Source organism: Amblyomma americanum, chromosome 4 (assembly GCF_052857255.1).
Source record: "Amblyomma americanum isolate KBUSLIRL-KWMA chromosome 4, ASM5285725v1, whole genome shotgun sequence".
Lineage (NCBI taxonomy): Eukaryota > Metazoa > Arthropoda > Arachnida > Ixodida > Ixodidae > Amblyomma > Amblyomma americanum.
In genome coordinates this window covers 14557443-14569514 of record NC_135500.1, presented here as the reverse complement: position 1 = coordinate 14569514, position 12072 = coordinate 14557443, and positions in this window count along the sequence as shown.

Below are 12072 nucleotides of genomic sequence, written 5' to 3'. Positions count from 1 at the left end.
GAAATTGAGCGGGACTTGAGAGTGTTGCAGCGTTTCGTCCCAGGAGTGGTGGCGTGCCAGAACGAAGTTCATTGTGGGAGAACTCTTCAACTTGTCCTGATTGACGACCTTTAAAAGCAAGGCGGCGAAAGAAAAACGGTGTGCGAACAGCGCTTCTCTCAGATTTGGTTGATTTATCTCACGAGAGGAAAAAATAAGCTACTGTCGCCAGATATGGAAGATAGCACGACGGGGGGGTTAGCGAGGAAAGCACAGAAAAGGGCGAACTTGAGCCCGACATGCAAATAAAAATGGAAATTGAGCAGATGAGGCTAGGGAGGGTCAAAACTGAATTCGAGAAAGAGAAATTACGCCAAAAGGGCACAGCTGATCTTAAAGAAGGGAAAGAAGTAAGATACTCCACAATGCTGAGCAGTATACTGCCTCAAATGCCGAAAGATGAGTCGCTTATTCCGGGGTGGTTTGATTCGGTGCAGATGCTGTTCCAGTTCTTTAGAGTACCGGAAAGCGTGCAGTCCATCGCCATGATTCCATACATCGCCGACCGCATGCGATCGATGGTGATGCAAAGTGGGACGAAAAAAAAACTTGAGTATAAACAGCTGAAGGAAGTAATTTTGAGGGAGTTGAGACTTAGTCCGGCGGAATACGAAAGAATGTTAGACAGGGCCAAGAAAATACCGCAAGAATCGTTCGTTCAGTTCGGCTGCCGACTGCGGAGGTACTACTCATATTATATCAGCAGTAGAAAAGTGACCGAAACGGTGGAGTTGATGAAGCTGGTAGGGATGGATAAACTGAAAGAGGTCCTGTCCAATGACGCTCTGCGACAAATAGCACTTCAGGAAAGAAAAGCTGGGTGAAAATAGACGGACTAAAGAAGCAGTCGAGGCTGTGGAAAGCAGCCCGGGGAAACCATCGGGAGCTAGCGCTCCGCGAATGAGTAGGGCCATTGTGAAGGACGCAAAAGACAGGAAATGGCTGGGACATCGCCACTCCATGGGCAGGAGCAGATAGAGACGAAGTATGCGCTATTTAAAGCACATACAACGATACGTATACGTTAGTGTTACCGTTGTGGCCGACCAGGTCACATGGCTAAGGAGTGCCGTCAAACTGAAGTAAACACCGCAAACAGAGATTTATGTGTTCGTAACGTTCCCACGGAGGGGCGTTCTGCCGGTAGAGAATGGGAGCATGATAGGGGAAAAAAACACTGCGTCACCTCTCTGTTACCGCTGCGGCCATTCAGGGCATATGTCCCGAGAATGCCAAGAGACAGAGGCTGGGAACATTATCGCCAGAGTAACAGAAGTGACCACTCACAGCGCTGAAATTCGGTGCCAGAATCAGGAGCCAAAAGTGAGCACTCAGTTGACGGAGAAAAATGTGGGCGATGTTACTCTGTTTTCGGGCGAATCTTGGCGCGATTAGATTCGGGCGCGGACATCGCAGTGGTCAGAAGGTCACTGCTGCGGCAGGAAATGGTAGTCCCACAAGGCAAAGTAGCATTGAAGGGAGCCTTCGGAGATCAGATTGAAGCTGAGCTGGCGTATGTACCACTAAGAGTTGATCGAAGACGCTCACATTTTGCCATTTGTGCACAGTGACAGAGGAGTTGGCGATCGAAATTGAGTGCTTGTAAACAGTGAGTGACTATAATGAACTGGTGAAGCAAAAGGAAAACGAAAAGATCGACGACCATTGCAATTTGCAGAATACACGTGCTAGTGGCCTGTGGCGGCGGTTGTCGCACAACCAAATGAAAACGAACGGCTTGGGGAAATAACGTACGTAGTTGAGCGTTAGGCACTACAGCTGGAGGATTAAAGCCTGAAAACCTCATAAACACAGGCGAAGGCCGGCACCCACGGTATGCTGGTAACCGACGGCCGGCTATATCATTCAGACCAGATAAACTGGAGGATGGTGAGGCAGCTCACTGTGCGGAAATGCAAGAGGCAAGTGGCGTTACAAGTCGCGCATGGCAGAGAAGTTGGTGGGCACTTCGCGACAATGAAAAGCATGCAGTGCATAAAGATTTTATCCATTTGGCCGAACATGAACGCCGAAATTCTGAGGTATTGCCATGCATGTTCACAGTGTCAAAATAATTTCATCCAGAGGAAGTCTGACAGGATACCAATAACGCCCCTGGAAAGACCAGCAAGACTATTTCAGGTTGTATTGATGGACTGTGTAGGACCGGTAGATCATCCGTCATCAAAAAGCCACAAGTATGCTCTTTGTTTGATGGACTCGTGCTCTCGCTGGACAGAGGAAGTCAGTTTGAAATATTTGAGGGCCCGAGCAGTGTGCGACGCCCTTGTGGAAATATTCTCGAGAGTTGGGGTGCCGGGAATGGTTATCTCAGACCAGGAGACGAACTTTACCACGAAGGTGACCCAGGAGCTGTTGACCCGTCTCGGGGCGTCGCCTACATTTTCAACCTCGGGTCATCCGCAAAGCCGTGCCCTAGTTGAAATATAGAATGCGACATTAAAAAGAACGCTGCGGCATGTAATTGCAGAACACGGTCGGGGCTTGGACCGATTAGTTCCGTGCCTTTTGTAGGCATATCGCGAAGTTCCCAATGAAACAACCGGAGTGTCACCATTTGCAGTCATTTATGGGCGCACTCCTCCAGGGTCATTAACAATATTGGAGAGGTCTTGGACTAGAAACTGGACCCTTCCGATCACGCTGAATGAGACGGCAGAATAGTATCTGCTGCCGTGTCAGAGGTGGCGGGGCAAAATGCTGCCGATAACCAAAGAGTGCGACACGGTACAATCTGAGAGCAAGGCCGAAGAGTTTTAATTGTGACGGGGTCGTTCCAGCCAGAAAAGAGGATTCGTCTAAAGGGCATTACGTCTGCTGGAGAGGCCTGGTAAATGTAGTTGAGAGGAAGCGAAAGGATAGCTACGTTGTGCAGATGGAGGATGGATCCCGAAAGTGGATACACGCAAATAATTTGAAAGCATTTACGGTGGGAGTAAGGACAGCCGGAGTCGTATTTGAGTACGATGAGTGTTGTGTTGGGTTTAATGGCACACAGGCAGCTAAGGTGATCATGCGCCAAGAACAAGATATTGCCACAGATAGGTTGCAGAACCAAAAGGGCTAGGCACAGGGCGCAAGCAGTGAAGCAGTGTCCCAGCTGCCAGAGCACGCGCGTCTCTCACTTCTTTGTCCTCAAGGCGCCGCTTGGGGACACATGGCGGCATTATTCGTTCTCCCCCCAAAAAAGGAAGCGAAAACGTGGGCTCACTTGGAGCGAACGGGAGTAAGTAAAAAAAAGCGAACAAACGATCATGGGCCGCCGAATGGCTGCAGGCAAAATAAAACAAAAGAAAACGCGGAAGAGGCGCCCGTTACTGCGTAAAATAAGGCTTCATGCGCAGTGCGTGCACGACATCAGGCTGAGGTCAACGGCGCGATCTCGGCAGAGAGCCATCGGGAAGGACTTCATACGTCACATCCGTGATGCGGCGCAGCACTGTGTACGTTCCAAAGTAGCGGCTCAGGAGCTTCTCCGCCAGCCCTGGGGGACGTATTGGAGTCCATACCCACACTTTGCCGTCGGAGTGGTACTCTACGTGTCGATGTTGCTGGTTGTAGCATTCTGCATCTGTTGCTTGCTGCCGGCGGATGTGCATACGGGCCAGTTGGCGGGCTTCCTCGCGTGCCGGGTAAATTCCTCGGCGTCTGGCGTGAGCGCCTGGTCGTCAGGGGTGCACAGAAGCATGGCGTCTAGCATTGTTTGGACGTTTGTACATCACGCCCGTAGATGAGGCGAAACGGCGTAAAGCGAGTCGTTTCCTGAATCACCGTGTGATAGATAAACGTCCCATATAAGAGGATCTCGTCCCAAGTCTTGTGCTGTACGTCAACGTACATTGCGAGCATGTCGGCTAAGGTTTTGTCGAGGCACTTCGTGAGCCCGTTTGACTGCGGGTGGTAAGCAGTAGTCTTGCGGTGGTTCGTGTAACTCAGCTGGAACACCTCGTGCATGAGCTGCGCGTTAAATTGAATTGAATTGAATTGAACTGAATTTATTTCTCCAGAACAACTGGAAGGATCTCCAGGCAAAAGCTGCTTTTGCAACTTGACTGGGCCCGGAAAACCTTTACAGAGCAGTGGCTTCGACATAACAGCTGATGGAAATGAACATAAGAAAGATAGAACAAAGGAGAACAAATATACACACTATCAAATACAAACAATGAGTACACTTTTACATGCAATTGTATGGTTAAAACTGCAACTTCTAGGCTCATCTAGTGCAAAAATAATACGTAATTATGAAATGCACATGCAATAGAATCTCAAAGACGCACTTAATGTTCACTTATAAACAATTTGAACCTATATACACACATGAAAAGCAGAATACACACATCAAATTGTATGAAATAATCAAAATATTAGAGAAATGCACAAAATTGTCTCTGTACATCACAGGCCACCTAGAGAATCAGAAGTAACATATCTAAAAAAAAAGAAATAGTTCACAACTCTACGAATTACCGTCGCAATTCTTTGAACCTGAAATTTGTGGTATGTTTATATTTGTTAATTACATGCGGAAGATTGTGTTGCAATGTTTGGAGTTTATAATTAGTTCTAAAATGAGGAACAAACCAAGCGTCCGTGCTGCGGGTATGAGCAGAAGTATGTTTAATTTTTAGGGACGCTGTTTCAGTTATAAAGGCCTTGTAAGAACTGTTAGAGAAAGAAAACAAACGTAGCATCCGGAAATCATACATATGGTCAATGCGGACAATGTGATACAATAGAAACAAAACGTTTGTTGGGGTGCCCCTGTCCGTGATGACGGAGGACGGGGCGCCATATCGTAAAACAATGTGGTGTATGAAGAAGTGCGCGATTTCAGAGGATGTACTGCGCGGCCCCGCCTTGGTTTCTGCATAGCGTGTCAAATAATCAGTCGCAACTATAATCCAATTATTGCTAGAAGACGACACATGGAAAGGGTCTAGGTGATCAATGCCGACTTGGTCAAAAGGGGTGCGAGGTGGCGCATTTAGTTGGAGCAAAGCGGCGGGCTTATGCGGAGGTGACTTATGAAGCTGGCACTCACGGCGACCTCTGACGTAGCAGTGGATGGTGTTTGCAAGTTTAGGCCAATAATAACCCTGACGCACTCGAGCGAGCGTGCGTGCAAATGCCAAGTGGCCAGAGGTGGGTTCATCATGACACGCCGAAAGGATGTCGTTGCGGAGGTCTGGTGGCACGACTAGGAGGTAGGTCCGGTCACCGTGGCTGGAGTTTTTCTTGTACAGTACGCCATTGCGAATGCAGAGGACAAGTGGTGGGAAAAGTGTCGAGGTGCGTTGGAAGCATGGCCCTCCAGGTGATCCTTGACATACCGCAGGTCAGCGGCAGCACGTTGCCTTGCCACACAGTCCGAACTGCTGATCACGCGTAGGAAACGATTGTCATCCTCTGCGCGGTCATCATCTTGCTCGACGGGTTCGCGTGAGAGCGTGTCGGCGTCTTCGTGATTACGTCCGGACTTATAGGCAATTGTGTAATTAAGTTCTTGAAGGCGAAGGCTCCAGTGTGCTAGGCGGCCGGATGGGTCTCAGAGATAGTTCAGCCATCGCGAGGAATGGTGGTCTGTGACCACTTTGAAATGGCGACCATAAATATAGGGCCGAAATTTCATCGTGGCCCAGACGACAGCGAGGCACTCCTTTTCCGAGGTGGAGTAGTTGATACCGGTGAGCAAGAGTGTGCGACTCGCATACGTGATCACACGTTGCACGCCTTCTTGATGTTGATCGAGGACAGCACCAAGCCCGATGTTGCTAGCGTCAGTGTGTATCTCGGTAGCAGCCTCCTCATCGGAGTGAGCCAGCACAGGGGCAGTGTGCAGCCGTTGGCGTAGCTCTGTGAAAGCAGCCTGTTGCTCGGCAGTTCAGACGAACGGTGTATCGTCACACGTTAAACGGATGAGGGGTTCAGCGACCTTGGAGAAGTCGGCGATAAAACGGCGTAGTGGGCGCACAAACCCAAGAAGCGCTTGAGCGTTTTCTTTGTGGTAGGACGAGGAAACTCGGCTACGGCGGGAGTTTTCTAGGGACCGGGTCTTGCACCGTCGGCGCTTACAACATGGTCGAAAAACTTGAGCTCTTTGTAGCTAAAGTGGAATTTCTCGGGTTTCAGTGTTAAGTCGGCCAGCCGCAGGGCATCCAACACGGTCCACAGGCGTTCAACGTGTTGGTCCAAGGTTTCTGAAAACATCACCACGTCCTCTAGGCAAACTAAACAGATTTGCCATTTGAGGCAAGCCGAGAAAGTATCCATCATGCGCTGAAACGTCGCCGGTGTAGAGCAAAGGCCGAAGGGCAACATCTTAAAATCATATAGGCCGTCGGGTGTGATGAAGGTAGTTTTATCGCGGTCACGTTTATCAACCTCAAGCTGCCAGTATCCGCTCTTTAGGTCAATTGACGAAAAGTACTTGGCGCGGTGAAGTCTGTCGAGTGAGTCGTCGATGTGGGGCAGCTGGCGTTCAGCTTACGGTAATCAACGCAAAAGCGCAATGTCCCATCCTTCTTCTTAACAAGCTCGACAGGCGACGACCACGGGCTCTTAGATGGCTGAATAATGTCGTCTGTAAGCATCTCCTTCACCTGCGTTTGGACGGCGTCGCGTTCCTTCGGGGAAATGCGGTACGGATGCTGCCGTATGGGGCGAGCGTCATCGGAAGTGATGATCCGATGCTTCGTGATCGCCGTTTGCTGCACTTTCGAGGAGGTTGCGGAGCAGGTTTTGTATTGGAGCAGTAAGGCGCGTAGGTCGTGCTTTTGAGTCGCTGAGAGCCCGGAGCTAATATCTATGCGATCTAGGGACGTGTCCGGACGTTCCATGGCCTCGGACGCAAAGCACTTAGCAAAGCACTTAGCACTTAGTTCCAACCGACCGTTACGCAGGTAGACAAGGATTCGGGCCGAGCCAATGCCATGTGTCAGCAGCAAGGAAAAGTTGTCCTCGGCGACTGCAGGTCCATCACGTAGCCCACCATCGCATTCGACGCTTGCAAAAAACACTGGAGCGCGGCGGGATCAAAACACTTTCAGTGGAAATACGAAGGGCGGAGCTGCTTTCAAGAGCGCCGGAGGTGTCGTCGGCTTTCGGTGTAGAAAGCGTAACTCTTGTGTGCCGCAGGTTGATAACAGCACCATTCTCACGTCACCAGTACAGTCGCGAAGCATCAGGCAGCTAACTATGAATGTCGAGTCGCTGATCTGGACCCTAGCCGTGTACTGTCCAAGCGGATTAATGATATGGCCCCCCGCCATCCGGATCTGCACGCCAGAGCAATGAGTTGTAACCTTCTTTTGAAGCGCTGCCAATTCGCCACTGATAATTGAAAACTCCGCTCCTGCGCCCACCAACGCACTAATGCTGTGACCGTCGAGAAACACGGGTGTGTCGAGTGAGAAGTGGTCTTTTACTTTAGCTGCTGTCGTTGACATCGTCAAAGCTCTATCATCGGATGTTGGCGTCTTCAGGGGGTCTTTACAGCGTTGATATCCGGCGACCAAGCCCCCGGAGGTCGCTGTCCTCAGTTGTCCCGGTGAGGGCTGGGCGGGCGGTTCGCCGTCGCTCGCGAGGAGTTCTGCGTATTCGGTGAAAACGATGATCGGCGAGGTTACGGTGATCGGGAGTGACGACGCGCCATGGTCCACAGAGGTTGCTAGGTCACGTACTCATCAACCTCACGGGGCCGTTGGCCAAACCGGGGCCTTGGCGCATCGGAGAAAAATTCCTGCAGGCCAAGCTATCGGTATGGGCACCGGCGGAAAAGGTGACCGGGCTCCCCACAGTGGAAGCACAAACGCCGGCGGTCAGGGCCACGCAAGACGTCCGCTCTGCGCAAGGACTGTCGATCCCTCGGGACGCGGTGCAGCAATAGCTGCACGGAGGGTAGAAGGACGTCGTGATGGGTGGAAAAACTGCCGCTTGACTTTGGGCAGGGCGTCGCAGAGCGTCAGCGTAGGTCGAGCGGCAGCAGTCTGTCTGGTTGGGCGCCATAAATGCCGGTGGATTTGAGGCAGGGCGTCGCAGAGCTTCAGCGTATGTCGGGCGGCAGTAGTCTCTCTGGATTGGCTGTGGTTTGCCGCGTAGTAACGGAGGCCTCATAGCTTGCTGCACCTTTTCGCGGATAACGCTCATAAGGGAGCTGGCCGCTGGCTGCGACGTACCACAAATCTTCTCTAGCTCCTCACGGACAACAGCGCGGATCATGTCGCGGAGAAAGTCGGTATTGCTGTTGAAAACCGGGAGGTACTCCGTAACACAAGCAGCAAGGAATGGCCGGTCATACGCGGTGGAACGCTGCCGGAGGACCTGCTCCATCGTGACTGCCTCCGCTAGACACTCGGCAACAGTGCGGGGGGGGGGGGGGGGGGGGGGCTGCGCACGAGGCAGGCGAAAAGCTGTTCTTTAACGGCGCATTAGGTGGCGCAGCTTTTTGGCTCTCGACATGGCTGGGTCAGCCCGTCGGAAGAGCCGCGTCATGTCTTCGACGTACATGGTAACCGTTTCTTTGGGCATTTTCAAGCGGGATTGCAGGTCGCGTTCAGCTCGCGCCCGACGATCAGCGCTGACGTACGCGGCGAGCAGTTCACGTCGGAACTCAGGCCATGATGAAAGAGTGTCCTCACAGTTTTCGTACCACGTACGAGCACCGTTCTCCAAGCTGAAGAAAATGTTCCTCAGCTTGGCGGCGTCATCGCATTGGTTAAATGCGGCGACACGTTCAGACTGGAGGAGCCAATCTGCTGCTTCCTCCAGCTGAGTCCCGTGAAATGACTTTGGTAGTCGTGTGTTCTGGAGGGTGTAGTACGCTGCGCCTTGCATGACTGGTTGAGGGGTAGGCGCCGAGTCGAATGGCCTGAGCACAGGAGGCAGTCGTTCAGCTGTCGAGGTAGTCTCCAATAGACCATGCTAGGGGGGGGGCGCAGTCCAAGATTTCGGTGCACTGGCGTGTCGACAGGGAGAGGTCTGGGATCCTGGGTGTTAGGAGGGGTGTGCGAGATTTCCAAAGTGATTTACCCAGCGCACTCCACCACAACATATAAACGTTTTCTGCAGAATTTTATAAAAATTGTGAAAAGTGATCGGTGGTGTAGACGGCCTACAATATAAGTTTTACTACCTCGTGATGCCACAGAAGAGACATTTAAAAATTGACATTAGTAAAAGCTTTAAAGAAAGTCGGCTAACCTCTGCAACCCTCCTTGCCTGTGCAAGGATGTTGAGGATCCCAACCAATCGAATAAACACCACTTCCTTCTCAGAAATGAGAAACTGGCTGAGGTGTGGTTAAAAATTTCTGTGGTTACAAATTACTCCATATTATCAGATCTACGATTTGTTTAAGAGACTTGCTCCCTTTAAAAACTTAAAAACCTGTGCAATGTGAACAAGGCATCTTCACCTCAGAGTTATGTGGGGTGGAATGGTATGTGTTTGTTGTAAAAAGACTGCAAAATGCTTTTTCCTCAGTGTTTCAAGTTTTTTACATGAAAATAAAACTTGGTTTATTGTTAGCTGATCTTCGCATAATTCACATTGGTGGTTCTCTTGTTCCGTCGATAGGAAATTGTGTGAGGTGTGTGTGTCCTATACAAGGACGGCAGATAATCACTTCCTTGAAACGTCCTTGGTGGCTGCAGTTTTCCATTTTCCTAAAACTGGTTTTACGAAGTGTGCTTGTTATTTTCTTCATTGTCCCAAGCGGACTGCCGTTTTTGTTCTTATTTTACAATGTACTGAGTTCATGCAATCCTTAAAAGAATTTTGACTTTCTTTCTTTGCTTGCCACGAGCCTGTGCAGCGCAAAGGTCTGCTCTCTCGTTGCCTTGAATTCCGACATGAATCGGCACCCAGGAAATTATTATATTTTTTCCATGAGCTATGACTTTTGTTATGTTGTGCATGATGTCACAGAGCATCGGAGTGAATGCATTTCTAGAGTGTACAGCTTTAATTAAACTGAGGGAGTCTGTGTAAATAATACTGTTCCTGAGGTTCTCATTTAATATTTTTCTTACGGCTAGGCGTACAGCGTATCACTCGGCTTTGAAAATAGATGCACACTGTGGAAGTCTTATTATTTCCTTGTCATGCCCTCGTACTACTGCGCTTACTACGTAGGCATCCGGTTTTGAACCATCAGTATAAAGTGCCTGAAACCATTGTACGTATTTTGCCTCGAGTGCTCGAAATTCTTGAAGTTTATGTTGCCGTATATATTGTGAGCACAGTGCGTGACCCTCGTCTTCATCTGTGAATATTCATCATCATCTCGCATCTTCGTCTTTTGAGGAGTGGCCGCCATATTTGCCAGCGGGAATAAAGAGCTCGCTTGGTCCACAGTCTCACAAGTGGTGGAGGCTGCTCTAGATCCCGCGACCATCTCCGAAGATGGATGCCGTCGACGAGCAACGCCGTGACGCTTCCGCAGGCCTTGCCGGTGCCTCAGCAGGTGTGCAACCCCTACCTGCTGATCCCTCCGCCCGCAACCCTGACTCCAACGCCCCCGCTGCTCCTATGTCACCTGGACACCCGACATGAACTGTCACCCTTCAGCGCGAGCCTCCTACATTTTTGGGTATCCGTGGTGATGACGTCGAGGACTGGCTCGATCAGTACAATCAGGTCAGTGCCTTCAATCGCTGGGACTCTGCCATGAAGCTTCTCCACGTACCATTCTATTTAACCGCCGTGGCTAAGACTTGGTTCGTCAACCAGAAAGATGCCATCCCGGACTGGACCCACTTTACATCGCAGCTTCGGCAAATTTTTGGCACTGTTGGTGCCAGCCCGGCCATCTACAAACAAAAGTTAGATGCGCGTGCCCAGCTGCCCGGCGAATCTTACACGTCTTGCACTGAAGATGTCTTGAGCCTGTGTCGACGTGTCAACAGTGCCATGTCCGAGTACGATCGGTTCCGTCGCATTCTTAAAGGCATCGGCTCCTTTGCTTTTACCACGCTGGCTGGCCAAAACCCTACCTCAGTCAACGATATCCGCCCCACATCTCACCGTCTTGACGACCTCCAATCCCTGCGCTTGCAAGGCGCCTGGAACCCCCGCCTTTCAACTGATGTGGACTTGCGCTCTCTCATCCGCTTCATCATCCGCGAGGAGCTGCACGGCTCCACCTTACCGCCGCTGGATTCCCATCAGCACCGGCCTCCGACCTCGCCATTGTGTGATCTAATCAAGGACGAGCTCGCTTCCGTCACTCGTCCCGCGGCGTACGAACCATCTGTGCCTCTTTGTGCGCCCACGTATGCCCAGGTCGCTGCGTCTCCTGCTCCTCCCGTCTATGCCTCACATTCGCCGCCCGTACAGCCGACTGTCGCCTCCTTATCCCAGCGGCTCGCAATGTACCCAGCGGTTTGGCGGCCGCCTTCGCCTCGCCCTATCTGCTACTACTGCGGAATTCGTGTACATGTTGCCCGCGTTTGTTGTCGGCGTCAGCGCGACGAGCGTAACCAGTTTGGTACCGTTCGCAACGACGAAACCTACTCATCGTGTGGTTACCGCCCTACTTTTGCCTCCAATACTCCTCATCACGACGACACATACTCATCGTTTCCTCACCGGCCAACGTTTCACCCCAAAGTTCCTCCCCGCTTCTTCTCTTCATCGACCTCTCCCGACCGCTCGCCGATTGTCCGCTCGTCGCGCCGGCGCTCCCCGTCACCGTTCCGGCGCTCTTCATCGCCTCTACGTCCAGCCTCTCAGGCACCTGGTCGCAATACGGAAAACTAAATTGTGCAGTTTCCGGAGGTAAAGCTGCACCACTCGCCCACCCTTCAATTCCTCCTACGCTGCCGTCGAACTTGTTAGCTGTTAATGTTGAAGGCAGTATTGTAGACGCATTGATTGACACCGGCGCCGCTGTTTCCGTCACCAGTTCTGCTTTGTGTTCCCATCTTCGTAAAGTGCGCACTCCTTACTGCGGTCCTTCTCTCCGTGCTGCTAATGAAGAATCCATGCATCCTTCCGGTCTGTGTACAGCAC